At 43.2% G+C, this 18,693-nt stretch overlaps 1 protein-coding gene across 1 annotated transcript in view; it reads right to left on the bottom strand.

Moving 5' to 3' along the window:
* Positions 1 to 16,753, bottom strand: part of LOC129706504 (catenin delta-2-like) — a 1,547,539-nt gene extending 1,530,786 nt beyond the window's left edge. Inside the window, exon 1 of the mRNA XM_055650854.1 lies at positions 16,511 to 16,753. The gene's annotated coding sequence lies outside the window, so the exon portion shown is untranslated. The remainder of the gene's footprint in view (positions 1 to 16,510) is intronic.
* Between the last annotated feature and the right edge of the window lie 1,940 nt (positions 16,754 to 18,693).

The following is an 18,693-nucleotide window of genomic DNA, read 5'->3' as shown; positions in this document are numbered from 1 at the left end:
TCAAAGCATTTGAAAGGCACTTGGACTGGTACATGGAGAATAAAGGTGTTACAGGATATGGGCCAAATACATGGATTTAGCCTGGTCAGCATGGATGACTTGGTCCAAAGGGATCATTTCCATGACGTACACTTCTTTGACATAAAGAAAAACAGTGTATTTGTCAACATTCTTACGATTTCTAATCAGATCCTACCAAGCATATCAGTGCTACCTATGAGAACACATTTCTGCTAATTCTCCGATATAAACAAAAGAACACCAGTGGAAATGTTCTTTTCGTTGTCTCTGTACTGTACACTGACAATGACAATTAAAATTGAATCTGAATCTGAATCTGAAATCAAAAAAGACAAGAATTACTTGGTCTACGGATTAATGATTGGAAATTATCTTTACCTGGGAGCAATTGACAGCACTGGGCCTGTACTCGCAGGAGTTTTGAAGAATGAGGGGGAACCTCATTGAAACGTAACGAATAGTGAAAGACTTGGATAGAGTGGATGTGGAGAGGATGTTTACACTAGTGGGAGAGTCTAGGACTAGAGGTCACAGCCTCACAATTAAAGGACATTCTTTTAGGAAGGATATAAGGAGGAATTCCAATGTTGTGTCGTGGACTTCTGTGTTTGTGCTTTTAAAAAAATATGTTTTATTATTTATTATTTATTTTTATTTTTATTTTTATGGTACTTGACTGTAAGGAAAATCCATTTTGTTGTCTCTTATGAGATAATGACAATAAACTGAATACAAAAAAAAAATCCTTTATTCAGAGGGCGGTGATCTGTGGAATTATCTGCCCCAGATGGCTGTGGAGGCCAAGTCAATGGATATTTTTAAGGCAGAGCTAGATAGATTCTTGATTGGTACGGGTGTCCGGGGTTATGGTAAGAAGGCAGGAGAATGGAGTCAGGAGGGAGAGATAGATCAGACATGATTGAATGGCGGAGTAGACCCGAATGGTCTACTCCTGCTCCAATCACTCATGACCTTATGACTTATGACTGCTGTAACCAAGATCTCTTACTCTGTCATCTCTTGCTCGTTTTATCGTATTCTATGAATTTAATGTTTTTTGTTTAATTTAGGTTTGAATTTATATTAAGTATTTTGCATTATACATTTTTATTGACATTCAATTTAAGCGATTTTGAATGGAAAGTCAAAAATGTAGGAATTACAAAAGACATAGGGCATTAACATGGGGAAACGTGAAATGTAAACCAGGGAAGCATGAAAATTGAAGCAAACCTTAACAGAACACCCTGTAGCTCCCACAATTTGATGTACATGCATGCAGTGATTTGGAAAAAATCTCAACTCAAATCATCTTTACAAGTTATAAAACATGACATCTTCAGAATTAATAGGTTTTGAATGCTCAAAGCAAGTCAGTTCATCTTTGGCTAAACATGAAATGGTCCCTGTAATCAAACTGCCATACCCAAGTTAGAAAGCCTCGCAAATGTACATAACCCACTAACAACAGCGAAATAAAAATAGTTTGATTAAACAATGAGTACAGACGTTGGGAGGTCATGTTGCAGTTGTATAAGACGTTGGTGAGACCGCATTTAGAATATTGTGTTCAGTTCTGGGCACCATGTTATAGGAAAGATATTGTCAAGCTTGAAAAGGTTCTCAAAAGATTTACGAGGATGTTGCCAGGACTAGAGGGTGTGAGCTATGGGGAGAGGTTGAGTAGGCTGGGTCTCTATTCCCTGGAGCGCAGGAGGATGAGGGGTGATCTTATAGAATCATGAGTGGAATAGATCGGGTAGATGCAGTAGGGGAATCGAGGACCAGAGGACATAGGTTCAAGGTGAAGGGGAAAAAATTTAATAGGAATCTGAGGGGTAACTTTTTCACACAAAGGGTGTTGGGTGTATGGAACAAGCTGCCAGATGAAGTAGTTGAGGCTGGGACTATCCCAACATTTAAGAAGCAGTTAGACAGGTACATGGATACGACAGGTTTGGAGGGATATGGACCAAGCACAGGCAGGTGGGACTAGTGTAGCTGGGACGTGTTGGCCGGTGTGGGCAATTTGGGCCTGTTTTCACACTGTATCACTCTATGATTCCTTTCCATGGGGAATTGAAAATGCAACGATCTACCATTGAGTAGAGGTTTCTATTCTAATCTCTTTTAATAAGAATACCCAGACAGCCAGATGAAAATATTCAAGGATGTACTCAAACCATCATTGGAACAAGTGCCTCATGGAGGGATATGGGTTATGTGCAGGCAGATAAGATTAGGTCTTGGCATCATGTTTGGTACAGACATTGGTGGTGGAAGGGACTGTTCCTGTGCTGTACTGCTCTATGTGCATCTCAATTAACTCCTGAGAATTCATGGACCATGACTACTCAAAGTGGAGGAATGTGCAAAATGGTGTTGTGAAGAGAAGAGTTCATGCATTAGGAGCGCAAACAATTTCTTGCTTAAGTGACAAAAGCACCACCCCATCCAGAAGGTTTGCGGAGTATGGTATCTACCTCAGAACATACAAAACCAGAGAGGAAACAAGTCATCCATGATTTCAAAACACTACCCAGGAAGGGATCCAAAAGATAATATCCCTCAGATGCATGAAAATTGGGGCCATCACTTTCCAATACATCTTCTCCAGTTTATGTTTCACTGTATTTCATTACATTAAAAATAGCTCTTTTACATAGAATCATAGAAATTAGATGCAGGAGTAGGCCATTCGGCACTTCGAGCCTGAACCGCCATTCAATATAATCATGACTGATCATCCAACTCCGTATCCTGTACCTGCCTTCTCTCCATACCCCCTGATCCCTTTAGCCACAAAGGCCACATCTAACTCCCTCTTAAATATAGCCAATGAACTGGCCTCAACTACCCTCTGTGGCAGAGATTTCCAGAGATTCACCACTCTCTGTGTGAAAAAAGTTCTTCTCATCTCGGTCCTAAAGGATTTCCCTTTAATCCTTAAACTGTGACCCCTTGTTCTGGGCTTCCCCAACATCGGGAACAATCTTCCTGCATTTAGCCTGTCCAACCCCTTAAGAATTTTGTAAGACTAACTGCAGCAAGATTTTAAATAAATTATTCCTAGGTCTGTGCATTTAAGCTCGTGAACATGGCCATTGGAATTGTCACTGCAGTTCAATTTGCATTCCACCCAAGCACCTGCCTCCGACTAAATGCACCCATTTACTGTTTGTTACTAGTACTCCAATCTACAATGCTATTTTCATATTGGCAGCTGAACTATGAAATCATTCATAACATTCGCTGGCAGACCTGAAATCTAATATGTTCTCAACTGCATGATAACAACTTCAGTTAAATTAATCTGAAATAAAATCATGGAAGCTTGATGCGCAATTTCAATTCTTAAACTATTTGTGTTGGATAGAGCTGGATAAAACTAGCTATTTTATTCCCACAGGTGCAATCGTAGTGTGCCTATACAAACTGAGAAACCAAACATGTAATTACATTTGCAAATAAGTTCAATGAGCAATTAAGCTGGGACATCTTGATCGTCAATTCAATTGTTGGGCATTTTTAATTGCAAAATGATTACACCTCCAATGATGTTAATACCAAGAAAATTCTGAGTATTCCGGGCCATCAAACAATTTCACAAAACATTTGATTGCCACCTCAAAGAAAACAGAACATTTTCACCTCAGTATATTATAGGCAGATATTTACATCTTCTACAGAATAATTTACCAGGAAAAACACAACTTTAAATAGAAAAGGAAAGGGATCACAGATGATGCCAAAGTTGCCATTTGTCTTTAGTCAAATGAATGTCCAACATTCGTGAAAAATAATCCATATGTTTAATTGTGAGACGTATACAAGTGGAGTTTGTCATTTTACTGGTTAAGAAAGTTATCGAACGCCAGGAAAGCAAAATCACAGGCACTGTAAGATGAATGTGCTGGTGTAACTCAGTGGGTCAGGCAGCATCTCTGGAAAGCATGGATGGGTGATGTTTTGGGTCAGGACCCTTCTTTAGAATGAAGAGTTCTGACTCAAAACATCACCCATCCATGTTCCCCAGGGACGCTGCCTGACCCACTGAGTTACTCTAGCACTGTGTTGGGTTTTTGGAAGCCAGCATCTACAGTCCCTTGCTTCTACATCACAGGCATTAGGAGAGGTCTCCAATTTCACAGCAAAAAACAACTGACTAGGCTTCAAAAGCAAATGCAAGACAAGTTTTGTTTCTTAAACACACAACATAACTGAACAAATTAACAATAGCAGCAGCATTAACATTGCATATTCTATCCAACCGAGCAGTTGTTCCATATTATGCCTATAGGCATATAATCAAACCTGCACAGCATGGAAACAGGCCCTGGCAAAGGCAGGAGATTCTTCTGTCGTATGTCTTTTAGACCTGCAGCTCCGTTGAGGCGAGCCAGGCTAACATGTCATCGTCCAGGTCAATCAGACCTCATTCACCATTCGGTGGCTGGTGTTTGGGGCAACGGGTGACTATGTGCTCCACTGTCTGTGTTGGGTCCCCACACTCACAGGAGGCGCTGTCCACGAGGCCCCACCTCTTCATCGCTACTCCATAGCGTCCAGCGCCCGTCCTCATGCGGTTGAGGGTTGTCCACTGCTTTCAGGGAAGGTCCTGGCCAGGGACGTCCATGGGGTCATTGATGTAATGGTGTAGCCTAGATGGTTCCGCTGACTTCCACTGGTCTCTCCATCTCGTCTTGACCCAGGCGGCCTTAGAAGTATCAGCCGGTGTTGTGCAGAGCAGCTCTTGGGCTTGCGTGGCAAAGGGGCGCTGTGACTTGAGGTGCACACGTCGTGGTGTCTCTGTGACCATCTGATGGAGGAGGTGGGATTCACTGGTCTGTGCCTTTCGAGAGAGGGCCAGCGCGGCTGCTTCTCGTCTGATGTTGGCTGGGGCGATGCCAGCGAGGATGGATGGGGGCCAGAATGGGGTCAAGAGGGAAAGATAGATCAGCCCTGATTGAAGGGCAGAGTAGACTCGATGGGCCAAATGGCCTAACTCGGCTCCTGGAACTTATGAACTTGCCTGCGCCTAGCCCATATCCCTCCAAACATTTCTTCGCTGCTTATCCAAGTGTCTTTTCAATGTCATCATTGTACCCACTTTTACCACTTCCTCTGGCAATTTGTTTCATATATACACCACCACTTCTGTGTGAAATTAACTCCACTGAGAGCTTAAATATTCCCCCCTCATCTTAAATCTGTGCCCTTAAGTTTTAGATGTCCCTTGTGTGCAAAAAAAGGGTTGTGGCTATTAGCTTTGTCTATGCTCCTCATACTTTTAGAAGCTTCTGTAAGGTCATCTGTCAGCCTTCTATACTCTAGGGAGAAAAATACCCACCTATCCAGCCTCTCCTTATAACTCCTTATAGGGCAGCACAGTGGCACAGCAGTAGGATTGCTGCCTTACAGCACCTGCAGCCCCAGAGACCATGGTTCAATCCCAGGTACGGGTGCTGTCTGTGCGGAGTTAGTACTTTCTCCCCGTGTACGCGTGGGTTTTCTACAAGATCTTCAGTGTCCTCCCACACTCCGAAGACGTAGAGGTTTGTAGGTTAGTTGGCTTGGTATAAGTGTAAAATAATTGTCCCATATGTGTGTGTTTTGAGGGAATTTTTTTTGTGCAGGGATCGCTGGTCGGTGCGGATTTAGTGGGCACTAACTCTGCATCCCTAAACTAAACTCAAGCTCTCCAGATCCGGAACATCCACAATTTTTGTTTGCACACTTTCCAGTTGGTTAATTTATGAGGAGCATTTGAAGGCTCTGTACCTGTATTCGCTGGAGCATAAAAGGATGAGGTTTCTCATTGAAACCTATCAAATAAAAGCCCTACATAGATTAGAATGTATTGCCACAGATAGCTGGAGGGGCCAACTTATTGGGCTTTTCTAAAACAGAGACAGATGGGTTCATGATTAGTATGCTCCACAATGGTTATGGGGATAAGACACGAAAATTAGGTTCAGCAGAAATAATAGATTGGCCAGGATCTAATGGCAGAGCAGACTCGATGGGCCAAATGGTCTGATTCTGCTCCTCTGTTATGGTAATATTAAGGCAATGACAGCTAAGCCCCAATGCATTCCCACAGAGAAATAATGAAATTCCCAATCAGAATTCCATTCAATCTCCACTGCTTCAGGTGGTGAGCAGTTTACAGAGCAGGCTGATGCAAAAAGCCCAGGGGCCTAGATCAGATACCCAAGGATTTAAGCCAATAGAATACAACGGATCTATCGAAGTCGCTGCCTCAAGAAGGCTGCCAACATCATCAAAGACCCACACCATCCTGGCCACACACTCATTTCGCCATTGCCATCGGGAATCTAGACACCATAAATGCTGGAGTAACTCAGTGGGACAGGCAGTATCTCTGGATAGAAGGAATGGGTGACATTTCTGGTTGAGACCCCTCTTCAATAAGAATCTGATGGTCTTAGCAGAAACATTCTCTACAAAATTGATACTCAAAGTGATAGGATTACAGCAAACTTGAGAACATCTTTCACCCCAAGAGTTGTGGGGAACTGGGAATATGATCTAGCCTGATGGGGTGCTTGAATTGGAACCATTGGCGAAAAAAAGCTTCTTTTTTTCCCCCAAAGGGAGCAAAAGCAGTATAACATTGTTATAAATTATTCAGGAACTATGATAGTCATTTAGTCACATATTCACCTCTGTCTGGGCTGGAATTTCACACAGAGCCTGTGAAAATCCCCGCCCGACCCCCCCATTGGATTAAAAAATAGCAAATCTAAATCTTTTGTTCAACAAAGGGGAAGTAAGGTTGAAGCCACAGGCTGGTTAGTTTAAAAGGTTTCTAAAATGTGTCCTTATTGCAAAACACTTAGGGAAACCCAGGGTAATCAGACAAATCAACATGGGTTTGTGAAAGCGAAATCATGTTTGATGCACTTTTTGGAAGCTGTAAGAAACTCTGAATAAAAGAAAGCTGGTAACTGCTCTATACTTAGATTTCTAGAGGCCCAAGTTTCTGCATCAAAGATTAGTGCAGAAAATAAAAGCTCACTGCGTAGGTGGTAACAAATTGGTGTGAATAGAAGATTGACGGTCTAATGGGAGACGGGTTAGGCATAAATATATCTTTCCCTAGCTGGCAAGATATAATGAGATGTAATGTACAAGTGTATCATAGTTTTGGTTCTAATGCTTCAACTTTGTACAATTTATACAATTGACTTGGACAAAGACAACAAAAGGTATGTTGGCTAAAGATAGATAGGAACATAAGTTGGTGAAAAATGCATGAGGAGATCACAAAGTGATCGAACAACGTTAAATATTTTAAAACAGATCTGGCAAAAAAAAAAGTAAGAAAATGTCAAATTGCCCTTGGAGGGCAAACGAAGAAGCATACGACTTGAATGGTGAGAGATTATAGTGCTCAGGGATAGAAGAATTGGTTACCCACTTGGGAATGATTCCCTGAAGGCTGGTATGCAAGTACAGCAGGCAATTAGGAAAGCTAACAATATTTAGTGCTGGGGGAATTCCACACAAAATTAAACACATTACACTTTAGTTACATTGACCATCAGGGACATTGCATCTGGAATACTGGTCTTCTTATTTAAGGATGGATGCAAATACATTAGAAGCAACTCAAAGCAGATTTATCAACCCAAAGTGTGGATTGAGCAAGTGGTCCAGTGAAGTGTCCAATGAACAGGCTTGATTTAGGTCTCTCTGGAGTTTAGGAAACAAGAGACATGACAGGGTAGATGTTTTGACTTCTGTTTACTGTTTCAAAATAACGGGTTGCCCATTTAAGACAAAGATTATGGGGTTTTTTTCTACCAAGTGTCATAAATCTTTGAAACTCTTCCTCAAATAGCTATGGAAGCCAAGTCTTTGAATATTTCGATGGAAGAATTAGATGACCAAGTAAAATGTTACCATGGCAGACAGAGATAGTTACAATCACTTACTTTATGAAATGATAGAGCAGGATCAAGGAGTTGAATGGACCATTCTTGATCCTAATTCATTTGTAGCATCAGCCACGGAGATTCAGTAAGATTTAGGTAATGTTAAGATATTGCTCAAGTTTCATTGTATTTTATATCTGTAATGTACACAATTATGAAAATGATTTCTACATTTATTTGATTGCATGCTGGCATGATAAACGTAAATCCACATTCCAATCTTTCCAGAGCTGTGTCTTGCCTACTATCACATATTGCTTCTGTAAATATCTGAAAAGCAGCTACTTTAATAACAGGTGAACATACAGATCTCATGTGCAAGTGCATTGCAGCACACATTTGGTTAAAATTAGGTTCATCTCAGACTATTGATCTTGCCTCTTTCCTTTCATATCTGTAACACACAATCACTTCCCTTTCATAGCCTGCGAATTTGAAGCTTTGCCACCCTACAGTTGTTGGCATTCATCGTCCATTTTGCAAAACAGCCAACAGCCAGCTTAAGAGGAAACCAGAGAGTTACAGTCAATGATTCCGTTTTCATGCACAGTTTGCCCTAACTATGGCTTTCCAAAATAGAATCATAGAAACATAGAAAATAGGTGCAGGAGTAGGCCATTCGGCCCTTCGAGCCTGCACCGCCATTCAATATGATCATGGCTGATCATCAAATAAATCAAATGATTCTATGCTATTTGTAAGTTGATTTCACTATAGCCATGGTGAGACAGAAGATCGACAATCCAAATCACTGTGTGGGACTACTCACATCAATAAACAAGTCTCAAATTCACCTGGACTCTGGAGTCCAGTGACAGAGCACCAACTTCCTGCAGGTGCCCTGGAAATGAAATGCTAAATATGCTCCATGGCAGAGCTGGTGCAGTTTTAACAGTTTTGTTAACGTGAATGGACAATTTTGTTAACTGAAGTTCCAAGTTGGGCAACCTTTCAGCTCATTTACATTTTTCAAACAAATTCAACTAATTGAGTGAAATAATTAATTAAGAGCTTTCAAGGGCTGTAATTCTATTTATAAACATGTAAAATAACATTATTAATTTACCGTTTTTGATATTTCTGAATGCTTATGGATTTCCTGGATATTCATTGACATTCAGAGTTCTGACAGCAGGTTCTACCTGATGGGACGGCTCACCCAGCTGTCAAAGTTCCACAGGCTCTTGTTGATTACAACGCAGCTTTGGGGTTTCGGCTCGTGCAGTAGACTCTCAGGTCATCACCAGCCATTGGAAAGCAGATCGGAGCCTCAGCCATCTTGAAGGTACCATAAGTGTTGATATGGGAGCAGCAATCACAGCATCTCAATGTTCACTGAGACAGGCCAGACAGAACTCAGCCACTGGCTGATCAAATGTTATGCATGCACTAACACGAACAAACTTACATTATTGAGGAAGGACATTATTGCCATAGAGGGAGTGCAGAGAAGGTTCACCAGACTGATTCCTGGGATGTCAGGACTGTCTTATGAAGAAAGACTGGATAGACTTGGTTTATACTCTCTAGAATTTAGGAGATTGAGAGGGGATCTTATAGAAACTTACAAAATTCTTAAGGGGTTGGACAGGCTAGATGCAGGAAGATTGTTCCCGATGTTGGGGAAGTGCAGGACAAGGGGTCACAGCTTAAGGATAAGGGGGAAATCCTTTAAAACCGAGATGAGAAGAACTTTTTTCACACAGAGAGTGGTGAATCTCTGGAACTCTCTGCCACAGAGAGTAGTTGAGGCCAGTTCATTGGCTATATTTAAGAGGGAGTTAGATGTGGCCCTTGTGGCTAAGGGATCAGGGGGTATGGAAAGAAGGTAGGTACAGGATACTGAGTTGGATGATCAGCCATGTTCATATTGAATGGCGGTGCAGGCTCGAAGGGCCGAATGGCCTACTCCTGCACCTAATTTCTATGTCTATATTTCTATTTGACCTTTCCACCCTAGGGGAAATGTTCTGACTACCTATGAACATTGCTCACACAATCGGTCTCCCCTCAACCTGCACACAAAGAGTGGAACGGGCACACTTTACCCCAAAACCAAAGAACAAGATTTATTCTAATGCACTGATTTTCAATTATATTCTATTTTTGTTAACTACCAGAGCTTAGAGTTTTTTAAAGTACTATCATAATTACTGCGTAGGAAGGAACTGCAGATGCTGGTTTATACCGAAGATAGACACTAAATAGCTGGAGTAACTCAGGGAATCAGGCAGCATCTCTAGAGAAAAGGAATAGGTGACATTTCAGGTTTTTTTTGTATATTTTGCATTCAGTTGTTCTATGTACCTTCTATATTTCTTGTTTCCCTCTCCCCAACTCTCAATCGGAAACATTCCTTTTCTCCAGAGATGCTGCCTGACCCACTGAGTTATTCCTGCTTTTTGTGTTTATCATAATTACTTCTCAGCATTGTCTGCATGGGCATTGGTATTCATTAATGTTGAATGCAGAGCTGAAATTAACAAACAAAATCCTCGCAAAGGACCTCTCAAAGGTCCAAATAAACCGTATTGTATTGTATTGTATTATAGGTGCTGGAGGATGAAGTGAAGGCCCAGGTTGACTGCATCATCCACTGATCTATTGGCCCGATATGCAAACTGCAGGGGTTCCAGCAGGGGGTTTGTGATATTTTTCAGCTTGTCCAGCACAAACCTTTCAAGGGTCTTCATGACTACAGAGGTTAGTGCGACAGGCCAGTAGTCATTAAGACCAGTAAATCCTCCCTAAACCATTCTAAGATTTATTATAGTTATGCCTACTCTTCCGAACTATTGCTCACCTGTCCAAGCTTTTGGAGCAACAAAATAGGATGATTTTGGACGTCAAGTGCAGATTAAATCTGAATGTTTCCAATATGAATTTTGAAATAAGGAGGGTTTAATGATGGTGTTTAAGAAGGAACTGCAGATGCTGGAAAATCGAAGGTACACAAAAATGCTGGAGAAACTCAGCGGGTGCAGCAGCATCTATGGAGCGAAGGAAATAATTTCCTTCGCTCCATAGATGCTGCTGCACCCGCTGAGTTTCCCCAGCATTTTTGTTTAATGATGGTTGTTGCTGTTACCAACATACATTCCATCCAGCAATACAGCAAGGAACCGATGCCTGATCAATTGCAAATCTCCAGCTTCTATGAATCACTCTCGGTATGAATTAGATTGTTTTGCTATTAATTTCTCAAAATAAAATAAAGGAAGATTTACCCAAAGGCACATGCTAGAGGATGTCAGATTCAAGCCACATCTGACCCATTACTTTTTCTGACTCTGATATTAAACATCCTAAATGCAACGGAGGTGGTGGTTAGTTTAAGCAATAAACTTTCCTATAAACTAGTTTTTATTTCGCTCAGTTGCCATGATGGAACTCATGGAGCTCCTAATTTGCTATGAGTGGTACAATCAAATCTTTCTACAAACCCATGCAAGCTCAGCATTGTTTAAAATGTACATCCATATCAACTGATGAAGCAGAAAGGCACACACTACACTCAGAAGACAAATTCAAACAAAGCAAATGGTGTTTAAAAAAAAATCAATAGTATTCTAGATAGATTCATTATCAAATGTCCCAGTCCAAATCCCCATCACGCAAGGAGAAGGGAAAATAAATTGTGTTCAAGAGGGAACTGCAGATGCTGGAAAATCGAAGGTACACAAAATTGCTGGAGAAACTCAGCGGGTGCAGCAGCATCTATGGAGCGAAGGAAATATGCAACGTTTCGGGCCAAAACCCTTCTTCAGACTGATGGGGGGTGGGGAAGAAGGAAGGAAAAGGGGAGGAGGAGGAGCCCGAGGGCGGGTGGATAGGAGGGTGGGAGGAGACAGCTCAACGGTTAAAGAAGGGGAGGGGAGACAGTAAGGGCTAGCAAAATTGGGAGAATAAATCTATGTTTTTCTTACCATCTCAAAGATTTCTTGGATACAGCCAATGAAATACTATTAAGTTCTAGTTGTAACGCAAGTCCAACAACCAAATTGCACACAGATTTCCAATGCAGTAATGCACAAGTGGCCAGATTGTCTTCACAGTAATTTGAGTGAGATGCACTAGTAACCTACCTCTTCAGAGCAGTATCATGGTATCTGTAACTTCATCTAAGCCGAACGAACTTCTCATCCAAAAGACTGCACTGCCAATTCGCAGGATTCCCATTGCATTAAAAAAAAATTCAAAACCAAGACAAGAGAACCACCAGACCCGGGCGAGCTGTACAGTCTGAAATTACATATTCAGTTTTAGTTATGATATGAAGGCCCTCATTCAGTCCACTGTACTGGTATGGTACACCATACCACTGAAATCTAAGCAAGTATTTTATGCTGCCCATTAAGTTTCATTTCTCATATCGAGTCTAAATAATTACTTCACTTTCACCTTCACAGTACTGCCCTTCTGTTCCGTTTAACTCCCATCAAAATAAATTGTGTACGGTTTGTAACTTCCAATTTCTCAGTTCATCTGTCTCATTCACCATTCACGTCACCGTGTCCCTCTCACGCATGCCCCAAATACCCAAGCTTCCAGTAACTGATCCCTTTTCCTGTATTGTATTCATGTCATCCACATATTCCTCAATGGATGTTACTTTAACTCTTCTCTTGTGGCCTTTACATTACTGCTCTATTCCAATTCAGTCTTTTCTTAATTCAAATATTGTTTTTTAGCAGGTGCATCTGATCCCTTACAAACGTTCCTCTTTCCTCTCTTGCGATGGTATGATTCTAGAATAAATTAATGGGGCTAAATTAACTATTTCTGCTTAAAAGCAGAGCCTTTTTGAATAATCTATATTTGCCTAACCTAAACCAGTGTCATAGAAACATAGAAAATAGGTGCAGGAGTAGAGGCCATTCCGCCCTTCGAGCCTGCACCGCCATTCAATATGATCATCCAACTCAGTATCCTGTACCTGCCTTCTCTCCATACCCCCTGATCCCTTTAGCCACAAGGGCCACATCTTACACCCTCTTAAATATAGCCAATGAACTGGCCTCAACTACCTTCTGTGGCAGAGAATTCCAGAGTTTCACCACTCTCTGTGTGAAAAATGTTTTCCTCATCTCGGTCCTAAAAGACTTCCCCCTTATCCTTAAACTGTGACCCCTTGTCCTGGACTTCCCCAACATCGGGACCAATGTCAGGGCAGACAGATGAGAGGAAACTACGTTGGGGCTTAAAGAACAGTTTTAACACAAAGCTATGATGAGGCATCGTTCCTGTAGAAAAACGACACTTCTGGCTCAAGTGATTTTAAGTAAAATGTTACCCGAGTCAAAGATGGAGTAACCATTGTCACTAGCATACAAACAGAAACCAACAGCATGAGAGAAGCTGAAGGGTCTTGACCCGAAACATCACCTATTTGTTTTCTCCAGAGATGCCGCTTGACCTGGTGAGTTACTTCAGCATTTTGTGCCACTACTTTGGTATAAAACTGCATCTACCGTCCCTTCTTACGCATCTTGAGAGAAGCCTTCTCCAGAAACCAAAACGCTATGGGTTTTGCAAAAAAAACTATTAACATCTAACTAAACATATCCCAATCACTTTGCATTTCCCTCCAAGGATGTTGTCTGACCTACTGAGTTCCTCCTGCAGATTGTCTGCTGCTCCCGATTTTAGTATCTGCAGCCTCTTGTGTCTCCAATAATCCCAAAAGGCACATTTATACCAGCTGAAGGATTCTGCCAGTTATCAAATATTTGTATCAGGTATTTTTTTCATAATAATTCTGAGGTAATAAATTCGAAATAAGATGACAATTCTGCACCGTGATCTATTGTGCAAAAGAATGTTGCTATCGAGTTGTTTATGTGTAGTTAAAGGTGGATAATATTAAAGTATTTTTGTTTCCAGCAGCTGAATCTCTTTCAAACAAAAACCACACACAAGAGGAACTCAGTCAGTCAAGCAGCATCTGTGGAAAGAAAAAAAGTAAACTTTTCGGATAGAAGATCTTTTGGTCTTTCCCTCTTTTTATGAAACAATGTCAGTTTGTCTGAAGAAGGGTCTCGACCCGAAACGTCACCTATTCCTTCGCTCCATAGATGCCACCTCACCTGCTGAGTTTCTCCTACAGTTTTTTGTCTACAGTTAGTTTGTTAGTTAATCACAGTGAAGGCATTTCTTTTCTCCGAATGCCAGTTTAATAGATTGAGCAGATCCTAATCCTTAGCTGTTCCCCCAGAGCTCCATGTGATGAAATAATTGGAAAAGGAAGACACATAATCCTCCCTCCCAAAAGGCCTTAGTGAAGCTCTGTGTCTAAAAGCACTGATTATGTGCAGCCTGAAGCTTGCATTCACAAGATATAGATAAGGCATCAGTCCTCCATCCTGTTCCACAAAATGGTCACAGCTGAACCACATGGTCATAGAGTGATACAGTGTGGAAACAAGCCCTTCAGCCCAACTTGCCCACACCAGCCAACATGTCCCAGCTACACCCGTCCCACCTGCCTGCGCTTGGTCCATATCCCTCCAAACCCGTCCTATCCATGTACCTGTATCGAATGGTCTACTCCTGCACCTATTTTCTATGTTTCTATGTCTATGTTACATGTCCAACAAGTAAAAACTGTGTTTAACTAGCAATCTGTCCCATGTTAATTAATCCCATTAGGAAGCCAGGAGGGAGGGGCACAATAACACAACAGCACCAAAACCATTTATGGGCAGCCACAAAAAACTAATCTGACATCCCCTGGCACTCATGCCTCTAGCAGGTTACCAGCTTGCTGACTGACAACTGTGGGCTGATCAGACACACAATCATCAGGCCATCAGCACAATTCCCTCCAAGAGGGGTAAGATAAAATGAAGTCATTAATCTGATTTCCATTGTTTGAAACCTTAATTGGTTAGGTAATAAATTCTCACTGCACCAGATAGTGATTTAATTTCAACCTGCTGTATAAAACGCAACGGAGAAACAGGGCTTGACTCTGTGGTGAATTAAATGACAGGTTTAAAAATTCAACCTTCTCCGTCGTGGGGCAATTTGGAGCCGACGATACAGAGATGTGCGATCGAAAGTAAAGTCGGTGTGTTTGGAAACGTTGTGTAGCTGGCAATGGCACGAATTTAGAGGCGCATTTGATTTTGATTTATTCGCCCCAAGTTCATTCCGAGCAGCAGCCGCGGTCAAGTGTGGGACCGCTACCGACTCGACTACCTGCCACTTGGTGCTGAAGTCGCGCAGTATATTCCATCCCCTTGCCTTATGAGGGGAAACCACACTCAAGACCTGGGCAAAGCCTTATCCTTCCCTTATCTGATTCAAGCATTAATCCAGCTCCGACACACTGGGATATATGGTGTTAAAACAAAGCAGGGTTTTTTTTCCCTCTCCCCCACCGCAGAAACGAATGTTACATTAGAGATACCCAGTTATTGGATTAACCAGTCCTGGCTTTTCATCTTATTATTTGTTGGAAGGAGGGAGGGAGGGGGTTAAACGAAGTTTCCCAACTCCCGACGCAGAGTTAATGCTTTCAAACGGGAAAAATACCATTCATTGATGTAACTGTTATATATTAACGTCGGAATAGCGGCAATAATGTCGCAACCAAATGATGGCGAATTGTAAAACCAGCATCCTCGTATTCATAATCTGAAGGGTAGAAATTCTTTTCTCAGATGCCCCAAGTTAAGTCGACATTAAAAAAAAAAATAAGGTTCTTTATTTTGGTAATTGAATGCCATTTAATATTCAATTCATTTATTGAATGAAAGATACAGTTTATGGGGACAAATGCAACCTGATACTTGTCTCTCCCCCTCCTCCCTCCCCTCATCCCTTTTCAATTATCCAGCAGCAGTTTTCAGGCGGCAGAGACGCACAATGTAACGCCTCCAGCCCACCTTGGAGTCAGTCAGCTTCAGACCCCTTGGTCCGTCCGTCCACACACACACACACACACACACACTGTTACAAGACGTCAGCGACATCCAGAAGCCGCATGATTAAAACACACAAGTGCGATGCACCTCTCCTCCCTCCTCTTTCCTTCACATGTTTTAAAGCAAAACTAGGGATCAGCACCGTGAAGTGTGGATGGCGTCTGGATTACAGCAGCCCCGTCCGACAATGGAGACGGGAGACAGACTAAAGCCATTAAATATACATCAAAATATTACATTTCCACCAGCGTTAAAGCGGTCGGCGAACGGCAAGGCTTTCCCCATTCTCTGCCCGCTTTTGTCCAACATTAATTGCACTTACAGACACGCGTTTTTTTTAACAAATTTGAAAACACCCCGTCTCTTTCATCCCCCGCCACCCACCCACCCACCCAGCCACCCACCACAATTGCAAGAGGAAGACACCATTCCACTGTGTAAGCCCTGTGCACAATCTGTACAATGGCTGGGAAAGCGGGCTCCGGCTCTCGGTAACGGAGCGGAGCTTCTCCAACTCGGTTTAAAACCACCTTTAAACTAATCGTCTCGCATGAGAGAGAGAGAGAGAGAGAGAGAGGCATCATTTTCCTTCAGACTTACCGAGTCCAGGTGACGGCAGACGGGGGTGGGTGGGTGGAGCGGTGTTTGATGTGTGTGGCTCTTCACTGTCGCTCTTTGAATATTTTTTTAAAACAAGAAAGAAGAAGAACAACAAAAAAATCCTAGAGAAGACGCATTGGCATCATCCTATCAGGGGAAATGAGTGAAAGCTGCGAGGAGGAGGAAAGCAGAGCAACATCAGCATCCGCCCGGCAAGACAGGGCAGGGAGAGCGAGATGCAGAAGCAGCAATCGGCAGCTGCACTGTAGTCCCCTCCCCTCCTCTCCTCACACCCTCCCTCCCTCCGCCCCCCCCGCCGTCTCTCGCGCTAACTCCGGGATGGGAACGCGAGATCTGTTGGGAGTCTCCCTCCCTCCCTCCCTCTCCTTCGTCTCCCTGCGCAAACGCGGCGTCTCCTCCACGCCAGACGGTCCCAACCCCCCTCATCCAACCGTGCCCATTGCACACCAGACACAGTCCCAACCCCGCGCCCATTCCACACCAGACAGTCCCAACCCCGCGCCCATTCCACACCAGACGGTCCCAACCCCGCGCCCATTCCACACCAGACACAGTCCCAACCCCGCGCCCCTTCCACACCAGACAGTCCCAACCCGCGCCTCTTGCACACCAGACACAGTCCACCAGAACCCCCCGCGCCTCTTGCACACCAGACACAGTCCCAACACCCCCCCTTCACCATTCGCGCCTCTTCCACGCCCGACCCCGCGCCCAACCTCCTCACCCCACCCCCACACCAGACAGTCCCACCCCCCCCGCATCCAACCGTGCCCATTGCACACCAGACACAGTCCCAACCCCGCGCCTCTTGCACACCAGACAGTCCCAACCCCGCGCCTCTTGCACACCAGACAGTCCCAAACCATTCGCGCCTCTTACACACCAGACACAGTCCCAACCCCGCGCCTCTTCCACGCCCGACGGCCCCAAACTCCTCATCCACCCCCAACCGCTCAGCCACCCGCGCTAGCCAACCCAAGGCCCATGGTCACCACCAACAGGACCCCGGGGCAACCGATCACAATTACCACTGACGTCTATGCTCATAGTTTGTTCCCTCCACCCAGAAGATGAAGGGCCGAATGGCCTCCTCCTGCACCTATTTTCTATGTTTCTATAGTCAACTTTATTCCGTCTCTATTCTTAGTCACCTCCCACCAAGCCTTCAGAAAAAATGGGTGATGAAATGGACGTGAAACTCTGGTGAGATTTTCCCAACGACTCCTATCACTGATATTAAAGCGATTCATTTTAAGACGTACGGATTTGCACAGTAAATTACTTTTCTTGGGCAATCATTGGGAAATACTTCTTGTGGGCAGGGCTGCAAGGACACGGTGGGTGGGGTGGGGGACGGGGGAGAAATCTGTCTCACCTTCTAGAGTCTGGGGCTTGTTCATGTTGAGAGTTCAATGATAAAATGGCAAAGAAATCGAGGGGTTTATGAGATAGCTCCGGGTAGCCTGACAACCTGCTGGCTATCGTGGTGTAGGTGCACTGAAGAATATTTTATGTGCAAAGTGCCAGAGTGAAGCCACACAAACACTGGAGGAACAGCACATTGTATTCTACTTGGGCAACTTACGACCAAATGGTATGAATGTTAAATTATTCAATGTTAGATAACCTCTAATAAGGCTCCTTCCCCCTCTTCTCTCCCCCTTCCTTCCTGGAATTTTCCTTTCCCCTCCACCTATCTTCCTTCTTCTCAATTGACAACTCTTCAATCCTTTTTCTTAAATAGAAACATAAACACAGACAATAGGTGCAGGAGTAGGCCATTTGGTCCTTCAACCCAGCACTGCCATTCAATATGATCATGGCTGATCATCCAAAATCAGTACCCAACTCTGCTTTTCCCCCATATCCCTTGATTCTGTTAGCCCTAAGAGCTAAATCTAACTCTCTCTTGAAAATATCCAGTAAATTGGCTCCTGTAGCAGAAAATTCCACAGATTCACAACTCTGGGTGAAAATGTTTTTCCTCATCTCACCTAAATGGCCTACCCCTTATTCTTAAACTGTGACCCCTGCTTCTGGACTCCCCCAACATCGGGACCATTTTTCCTGCATCAAGCCTGTCCAATACCTTAAGAATTTTATATGCTTCTATGAGAATCCCTCTCATCCTTCTAAATTCCAATGAACAAGCCCAGTCGACG

The sequence above is a fragment of the Leucoraja erinacea genome, chromosome 2, assembly GCF_028641065.1.
Source record: "Leucoraja erinacea ecotype New England chromosome 2, Leri_hhj_1, whole genome shotgun sequence".
NCBI lineage: Eukaryota > Metazoa > Chordata > Chondrichthyes > Rajiformes > Rajidae > Leucoraja > Leucoraja erinaceus.
Note: the sequence above shows the minus strand (reverse complement) of the source record. Positions and strands in the feature narration are given on the sequence as shown.